At 40.6% G+C, this 8654-nt stretch overlaps 1 non-coding gene across 1 annotated transcript; it reads right to left on the bottom strand.

The window, feature by feature from the left end:
• Positions 1-3057: 3057 nt before the first annotated feature.
• trnag-gcc lies at positions 3058-3128 on the bottom strand. The gene has a single exon. It is a non-coding gene; the product is annotated as a tRNA-Gly (tRNA).
• Positions 3129-8654: the final 5526 nt, after the last annotated feature.

Raw genomic sequence — 8654 nt, 5'->3', positions numbered from 1 at the left:
ATTTTCTTGAGCACACTGAAGGAAAGTAATAAGTTCAATTAAGGATAGACACAAATAATTGATCAATTGTTTGGTTTTTTTTTGGAAAATATAATTCATATAATTTGTTTCTGCTGGAGCAAAATCTAGATAAATATTTAAACTCAGTCAAAGGCAAATCAGAACCTGTTGCATAAAATGAAAATCCTTCTCTCTTTTTCTGGTGAAGACCTAAACTGTGACAGGCTACATAGCAACCAAAATATATACCTCAAGACAGTCGCCAATGAGATGCAACTATGTACTATCCCTCTACCTATAGGTACTGCAAATGTCTCAAAAATGCTCAAAATGCTCATTACATACATATAAATAAATATTTTCAATGTGTTCTCAATATTCCCTAACATGCAGCTATTATTTCTCAAGGCACTAAAACGAAAATGGAATGGAACGTGTGCCACACACGATGGAATGATGTGTGCAATGATGCGCCGCTGAAATTGAAATCATTATTTCATGGAAGTGCATCACGTGTGTATATATAATTTGTATGCACAACATGCTTTCAAGCCCAGTCCTCCTCAATGACCTTTAAATGACCTCACTTTCAGGTGTAGGCACATGGGTAACTGAAGTCAGTATGGCCAGAATATGACCTATCAAACATAAGTGATGATTTTACATCAAATATTTTTCATATGTTAAAAACACTTTTTTTATCATTGACGCAATCACCGATCAGTGAAGTGCAGTACAGAATGCATTTCTAATGCCTGGGAGGAGACTTTTACATCATATCTCACTTTAGAGGAAAACCAATCCTTTATTAACTGAATTTTGCTATTATGCTATTGGTATGTATGGCCAAGGTCATGTTTAAGCAACATTAGATGACAGAGAGGCAGCAATTTAAAACATGAGATGGAGGTTAAAGCTTTAATAAATGAGCAATTAAAAAATAAATCATATTAGTTTCAGTGAATTTCAAGGTATTGCTTATATAGTCAGTCTGTATATTTATTTGCAAATGCTACAAAATATCAGTGTATTTAAAAACATCAAAAAAATGCTCAAAACATAACACACAGAGAATATAGAGGCATTCAGGGCTGTCTTACACATCAAGCACATGCAGACAGGGACACACACATGCACACAGTCTCTGTCTTGGGTTCATGAGAAAGCCTGCACTGACACATGCCCAGAGCAGCACAAAGCAAGGTCAGAGCTCCCTGATTAAATCTCCCTTTGTTTATGCAGCACACACCAAAGCCCTGCACAATAGAGCCTTTTCCCTCCGCTGCCTTATGGCTCTGCCACATGGGGCCAGTCAGACTCCCTTTTCTGAGTGGTTAAACAATAAAAGGTGGCTGCCATTTGCTGCATCTGGACAATCTGTGAGCTGCTACGCTACACCGTCTCAGTTCATAAATCTACACTGTCTGCATTGCTCTTAGACAGCAACTTTAACATGTGATGCGTTTAATAATTAAACTAACTAATGAGATGAATCAGGGACGTTGCTGCTGGAAAAAATATATATTTATCCTCAGATTAGGAATGCTCTATATATTAAAATTGTGCTGATTTTGCAAGCCCTAGTAATTTGTAGGACCCTCCTTTCATCTGTTCTTTGTTCCTGCCCACCTGTGAAACAGATGTGTATGGAGTGCAGGAGTTGCTTGTTAGTCAGTTCTGTGTTTGATACTTGAGAAATTATGGTCAGTACTTCTGACCCATATGTAACTCCATATGAGTCCAGCATGTTCTAATCATTACAATTGGTGCTAGTTGACTCAGAACGCGCTGGCCTCTGAGACACGTCCTCTCCGTTGTGTTTGGCTACTGTCAGATATCAAGCAGACAGAGACAGTCTCTGTGAGTGATGGTATGGTCGAAGAGATACACACGTCAGTGTTGGCACACAGCCTATGATGTTAAAGGCTAAATCTTGATTTCCAGTGTAACAAACTAACACTACTCTGATCTCAGTGCTCAGTGCTAATTGTAATAAGGCTCAAATATTTCATATATATCTGTTCATTCATCAATGTGGATCATTTTAGCTGTTATTTGCTCTTCCCCAGCAGGCTGCTAGTCAGAGAATACGTTCCCCTTCAGGGACAGGACAGGACTGGTCAGGGGCGGGGCATGGCTGGCTAGGGGCGGGGCAAGGCTGGTTGGGGGCGGGGCAGGGGCCGGGTTGTAGGAGGATGTAGGAGTGGTCAGGAGTGCAGCACAATAAAGCCTCATGGACACTCCACAACTCTCAAACTTTCAGAATCTATTCAATTTATTTGTCATAAAACAAATATTCCGATCAGGTCTGAAAGCTCAGGTACCACAGACTTTCCTTGCTTTCTTTACCAGTCAAATGACAAAGTGGCTAATCACTTACTGTTTAGTGAAATACCTGTGATTTCAAATGGGATGACCAGGAAGAGGATTCCAGGTCTGGAGTTGAAAACCTCTTGTATCCTACATAGAGATTAACTACATTAGGTATGCTATTAAAATGAGAAAACATTTGTATTGTTTCTTGTTGATTCCTTGTTGTTTGCTGTTGTTGTTTCATGGTTGGATACACTACGGTGACCTGCATTGATTTGTTCTTTGCTATCTGTGTGTGTGTGTGTGTGTGTGTGTGTGTGTGTGTGTGTGTGTGTGTGTGTGTGTGTGTGTGTGTGTGCGTGGGCATGCAAACATGCTTGTGTGGGTTTGTGTTAGTGTTTGGTGGCATAAGAAGAATGAAAAGAACATGTACAATTCTAGATCATTCTACTCTGTTTTGGGCTTAATATATTTTAGTCTCACACAGTTTAAAGATTAGTTAACTAATGTCCAATTTTTTCCTGCTTTTGATCTTACTTCAGCTTGTGTTGTATCATTCATGAATTAAAAAAAATGGAGTGACATTTTCTTCAATTTCCTGATCTATGCAAAGCCTTTACATATCCATTTTGTATTCGACAAAGGTTTTTGAATACTCCAGTATCTTTTAACAGCATTCTGAGTTTGTTTGAAACAGAGCAAGAATCTTTGCTAAGTGACTGGATGATGAAAAAAAGTTTCACTTGCATTGGCCGGGAATCGAACCCGGGCCTCCCGCGTGGCAGGCGAGAATTCTACCACTGAACCACCAATGCTTGAGTTATAGATGTTGGGACCCCAAACAGCACAGTACACGACTTCAGCTGCAAAACTTGCAAAATCTTCTTTTTTTATCAGGCATTTTATATTCTTTGATAAAGGATCATCGGCTGGTATTTGCACTCCTAGACCATCCACAGAAGTTTGTAGGAAAAGATCTAATAACGTTTCTGGTTCTCTCTCTTGCCAATTGTCGCTTTCTAACTCTCTAACACTTTCCCGAAAAATAGTAGAGTATAGAAAAAAGAACCAAAATTACTGCATGCAGAAGTCGCAATGGCGCACGTCGTTTCGTGAGAGTTTTCTCTCGCTTTCTGATCGCTGCTCCTATTTGTCACAGATTTGACTCACACTACAAGATTTGACAGGTTCTTCGCCGAGAATTTCAAACATGTTTGAAAACACCAGAGAGTGCGCTAAAGCTCGCGGAGCGGAGCGGGGAAACCGCGTCACTGAACCGTTCACACTGCACTGCGGGTCGTCACGGCCGCGCGCCGCCACGTGTCACGCGAGGAGTGTTTGTCACTCAGAAATTCACGTGCCGCGGAGAAATCAGGGCTAAGCTCGTGCAATGTGCACGCGGCTTAAGTTGGGTGTTTGTGTTAGAAATGCAGGTTTTGATCATTAGTACTTGCTGCTTAGTGGGGTGGTGCATTACACTATCAGTCCTATATGTCTATATAATCTGATGCAAAGGTCTGAAAGTTGAAGACATATCTTACTTTGGGAAGAGCAGTAGTAAACATAAGGTGTTTATCCCTGTTTTTACTAGCTTGTCATTGTCATTGTTCTGTATAGTCTCTGTCTTTTCAGTGAATAAACTTGCATGCAAACACACCTACATGGACACAATTAAACTACTTTCCGGCAAATCACAGGCTGCGTTTCCCTATTCATTCGACCTACTGCTGCACGGCATAATTATACCTTCCCACATCCGCATCTGACAGTCTGAGACCAAGGGCCGAGGTGACCATCGCACCTGTCTGATGTCTGATTAGCATTCTGAAGAAGCCAAGCTGTGACTACGAGCGGACACGCAGCAGCACCAACAAGTGTGGACCGCCCCCTGTGGCCCAACCCGCTAAACGAAGAGAAAAGAGACAGGCAGACAGAAAGAGAAACAGGGAAAGAGGGAGAGAGAGAGTACAAGAGATGGATGTGGCTGCAAAAAAAATATTTCCCTCATTCTCCTTGAAAGAAATACATTTGATCATTCTATAAACCAGGGGTATTAACTACAGATGGTTAGTGTGGCAGCAGGTTTTTATTTCCACAATGGCTCCACTCATAAAATGGGTTTGTCTCAGTCTTTAGACAACTGGGTGGTTGTATTAGGTGTGCTCCTGCTTGAATGAAGTGAAAACATGCAGTCGCTGCAGCCCTTTGTGGGTCAGACTGCCGTCCCCAGCTGTGCAGTCGGCGCTAGCACATCTTCTGGGTCTGACAATAATCATAAAGGCGAAAAAGGCAAAACACTGAATTCAAAAAAAGCATCTGATTAGATGTGACACAGAGCATGAAGCAGAGACACAAGCGCAGGTTTTTTGGGGGTTTTTTTCAAGGTGAGTGACGATCGGTAAGCTGATGAGGGCAGACGGTCGAAGAGCCAGGCAGCAGAACAGAATGAGGGATAGTCAGGGAAGGACGAGAGAGACACACTTTTCCAAGCTGAAATGATATAAACTGATTAATTCCAGGTACTTCTAGGAAACGCACAGGGACAGAGAGAGAGAGAGAGAGAGAGAGAGAGAGAGAGAGAGAGAGAGAGAGAGAGAGAGAGAGAGAGAGAGAGAGAGAGAGAAAGCGAGAGATTCTGACTATATAAAACAGGATAATTCAAGAGTAACTGACAAAAAACGTCATAAATTTGATATCAAGGGAAGGACGAATTCCGTATCATCACAGTGGCATCTCCTGGTGAGAAGTGTCTGTCGTGTAAGCTTGCATAATGGTCGAGATGATCTCGGCGAACGGCTGTTTATTTCACAACAGACGCAGAAGTGGGAAGTCACCCACAGCTATCCATCAGAATGACAGCGAAGATCACATCTTTGCACCTCTACAGAAGGACACCGAGTGACGCACAACGTATGTGCCTCAGGCTTCTCCGGTAATAAATAAATAAATGAAGTGAGCGGAAGCAGGACAAAAACGTGCGCGCGCACAAGTGCACGCACAGGTCATTGCTGGCGCGCTGAGCAGCTCCAGGGAGATGTCCTTGTCTTGTCCCTGGAAGCGAGAGGTGTGAGATCAGCCATGACTGCTGAAGCCGCTTTGAAGATCAGCGCTGCCTGTTTAAGGAACCTCTAAAGCAGGAGGTACCTTCCTGATAATCTACCTGTGACGATAACGAGAGTCACCTGCTCACCACTGATAGCGCTGCACTGTTAGCGCAGGACAGATCCAAGAACAGGGCGCTGAAGTCAGCAGGCACATAGGCTGCTTCTCCAGTTTCAGTGTCTTTAGAGTCAAAAATCAATGATCTGAGCTATGTTGACGCATACAAATCACGATTTCACATTAGACCAGCGGAAGTTCTGACAATTCCAGTTTCTAAAAGTCAATCATAACGTGTCACTTGGGATATTTCACTGATTAATTCGTCCATCTGCAATTTGAGCTGAAAAACCAGGCAGCTAGAACAAAGTTCTGAGGAGGACTCTGATATTTGCTTTCTGATATATGCTCTACATCCTACTGGAAAAACTCCAATTAACTATTTTTAGTTCAACCAGTGGACTCGTCTGCTGTCAAAACTGTTTGAAGATCAGGGGTGCTGTTAAGAAGTCTAAATGAAGTTGTTGTTTTTCAGATTTCAGTGTCTACAGCTAAGATCACTCAAGACATATAATAAACTTGTTGGTCATTTCAGTTTGGAATAGACGATCTGACATAGCTATGTGACAGTTAATTAAACTAAGGCGGAATATCATTTAACGTACCGTTTACAACTTAAACACAGCAAAACATAACTAGTGATAACTGAGCAAGCGTAAAAATATCTGCTGTTCCATGTGTCAAACTGCTATTTCCTTCCTCGGGTCCACAATATTTTTTCACCTTTAAAACAAATGTAAACATTTGTACGTCCATTTTCATTCTAAATAACGTCTCTAGGCGACCAGAATGCTGGCTTCTTCCTCCCAGACGTCTGTGGAGCATCTTGGTTATGTGTGTTCTTCTGAACACTCCTGTCAGTCTACATGCCCGTGCACAGAACATTGCAGATAATCAATCAGATCACTGTCAAGTCAATTCAAATACACTCATTACACGCAGTGTATTACAGGGTGTCATGTCAAGTTAATGCCATTAACCAACAGTGATGATTAAACACAGTTATTTACATTCAGACTTCACCAGCAATAGCAGCAGGTGCAGGAACTCTAAAAGCAGACACTTGTCAAGGTTTTTCAAGTCTGTCATTAAAATAACAAAAAGGCGTCTGTTCTCTCGAATCTTTCCTATAACAAACAGATCACATTCGGGGTCCTAATTCACTAACCGTCCTTTTGTTTATGTTCCACTAACAATATAATAATATATTTGTAGTACAATATTAGTATTACTACTAGCAGTCTGGGCTTATTCTCGACAACAAAAGTTAGGACATTTCTGTTCTCTCTGTCAGTGCGTCTGATGGTAGTTAATATGCAATTGCATATTTATGTTCCACATTTAATTTGCAGTTTCAGTGTTTTTGTGTCATTTTTAATGTAAATAAATGCAAATGAATGTAAAACGTTGCATAAATTGCAAAAGTTATTAATTACTTTACTGTCAACATGATTTAAGGAAATATGCAACGAGCCACATTTCTGGGAAAACATTCTTCTTATACATTCTTCTTGTGAAATTTTATTCACCAACTACAAATAGAATGGTTACCTATAATGAAGTTTTAAACAGACAGAGTCTGCACTTTTTTTAATTAGGTAAAATTATTTTTTTGTCACCCCAACAAACCACATTCCACACTTAACTGCTTTAAACCGCAAGTCTATCATTATTTGTGTCTTATTTTTGGTTTCTGTCTCCTTAAAAGCCTATGAGAACTCCCCTCCTCTCCACTTCTAAGCACCTGTCTCTGATACAAATTCCTTCCTGTGTGCTGTAAACAGACCTAAGGAAATGTCATTCAGTCGCACTGTGGAATCCTGTACTAAAATCATGACAGGTTACATATTTTTTTGAGTAATACCTTCTTTTATTCTTGTTATTTAGCTTTGCCCAGAGGTGTATAAATGATATGTGTAAACGTTTCTGATAGTTTGTATTACCCAGATGACTTTCTGAGATAATTAGCAAATGCAGGAGGGTATTAGCACAACCCTGGGATGAACTTTTACATTCTGAATGTGGACTATTAAGGTCTGGCTTTGCCAAATCCTCCGCAGACCTCAAGACCCAAAACGGAGACTGTTTGCCCACTACTATTGAAAGGTATGCAACAACTAACAACTCACTTTTAAGATTTTTACTGCAGGTGTTTACTACATAATAACCCCTAGTAAGGGAATTCTGGAAAACACTTAAAATGTGATAAAAGTGCAATTTCTGAAGTTTGAGCATCAAACGCGATTAATAATGATGTAAACCAAGGAGTAAAAGTCTGAGATGTGTGCAATGCTTTATTACTGATAATCCTTTTAAATGCAAACCTGTGGCACAAATTCACACACTTTAATGAAAATATATGAAGATTTTGCACATGAGCATTTAAAGCCTTCATTTTCTGTGGGATCGAACCTAACCTGCATCCTTCACATCTTATCATGTGTATTTAATTCAGACTCCATTAGAGGGCACTATCAGGCAGGTATAGGGCAGCTCTGTAGGGTCCTGAGAACATGGTAGCTGCAGACAAATAGCTAAATTCTCCCCCAGTTAAACTCATGGAGTCAGTTTATGTGTTCATGAAATGGTTGGTTTTGCCATTCATACATCATTAATGTCATTAATATGCCCTTATACAACATGACAGAAGTGGTAGTTAGATAAATTAGCAGATTTAAAACCCTGGCGATTGCCAAAAATGGACCAGTCCTTTCGTTCATGATGACAATGGTCAAAGCCCTTTCCGTACCTCAAGTACTTTAAACCTCAAGTATGGCTTGGCTTGAAACACCATGCTAAAAGTCTCATGGAAGACTGTACTCTGTCCTGCCTCCCAGATGGTGTATCGATCTTCCACTGGCTATCTGGGCTGCAAAGTCCCTTGCAGTTTTCAAATGCAGACTACAGACTTACCTATTTGTGGAATGTTTAAATGACCATTGATCCTGTACCTATGTTGAGTAACTGAAATTCTAGTACTTATTTTCCAGTATTGTTTGTTATTGCACTCATCATTGTCTGATATCGAGCTTATGCTTCTTTTGCACTTCTAGGTATCAGCATTGATTTCTGTATAGCATTATTCTAGTCCAACGGTATCTTTAACTCTATCCTACTGTACTGGCTAGGATGCACCAGATCTGAAGCTGGAGGCAGCAAAGCATTTTGCCCTCAAAATAAAC

The sequence above is a fragment of the Electrophorus electricus genome, chromosome 11, assembly GCF_013358815.1.
Source record: "Electrophorus electricus isolate fEleEle1 chromosome 11, fEleEle1.pri, whole genome shotgun sequence".
In the NCBI taxonomy this organism is placed as follows: domain Eukaryota; kingdom Metazoa; phylum Chordata; class Actinopteri; order Gymnotiformes; family Gymnotidae; genus Electrophorus; species Electrophorus electricus.
This window is presented reverse-complemented; position numbering and strand designations above follow the sequence as displayed.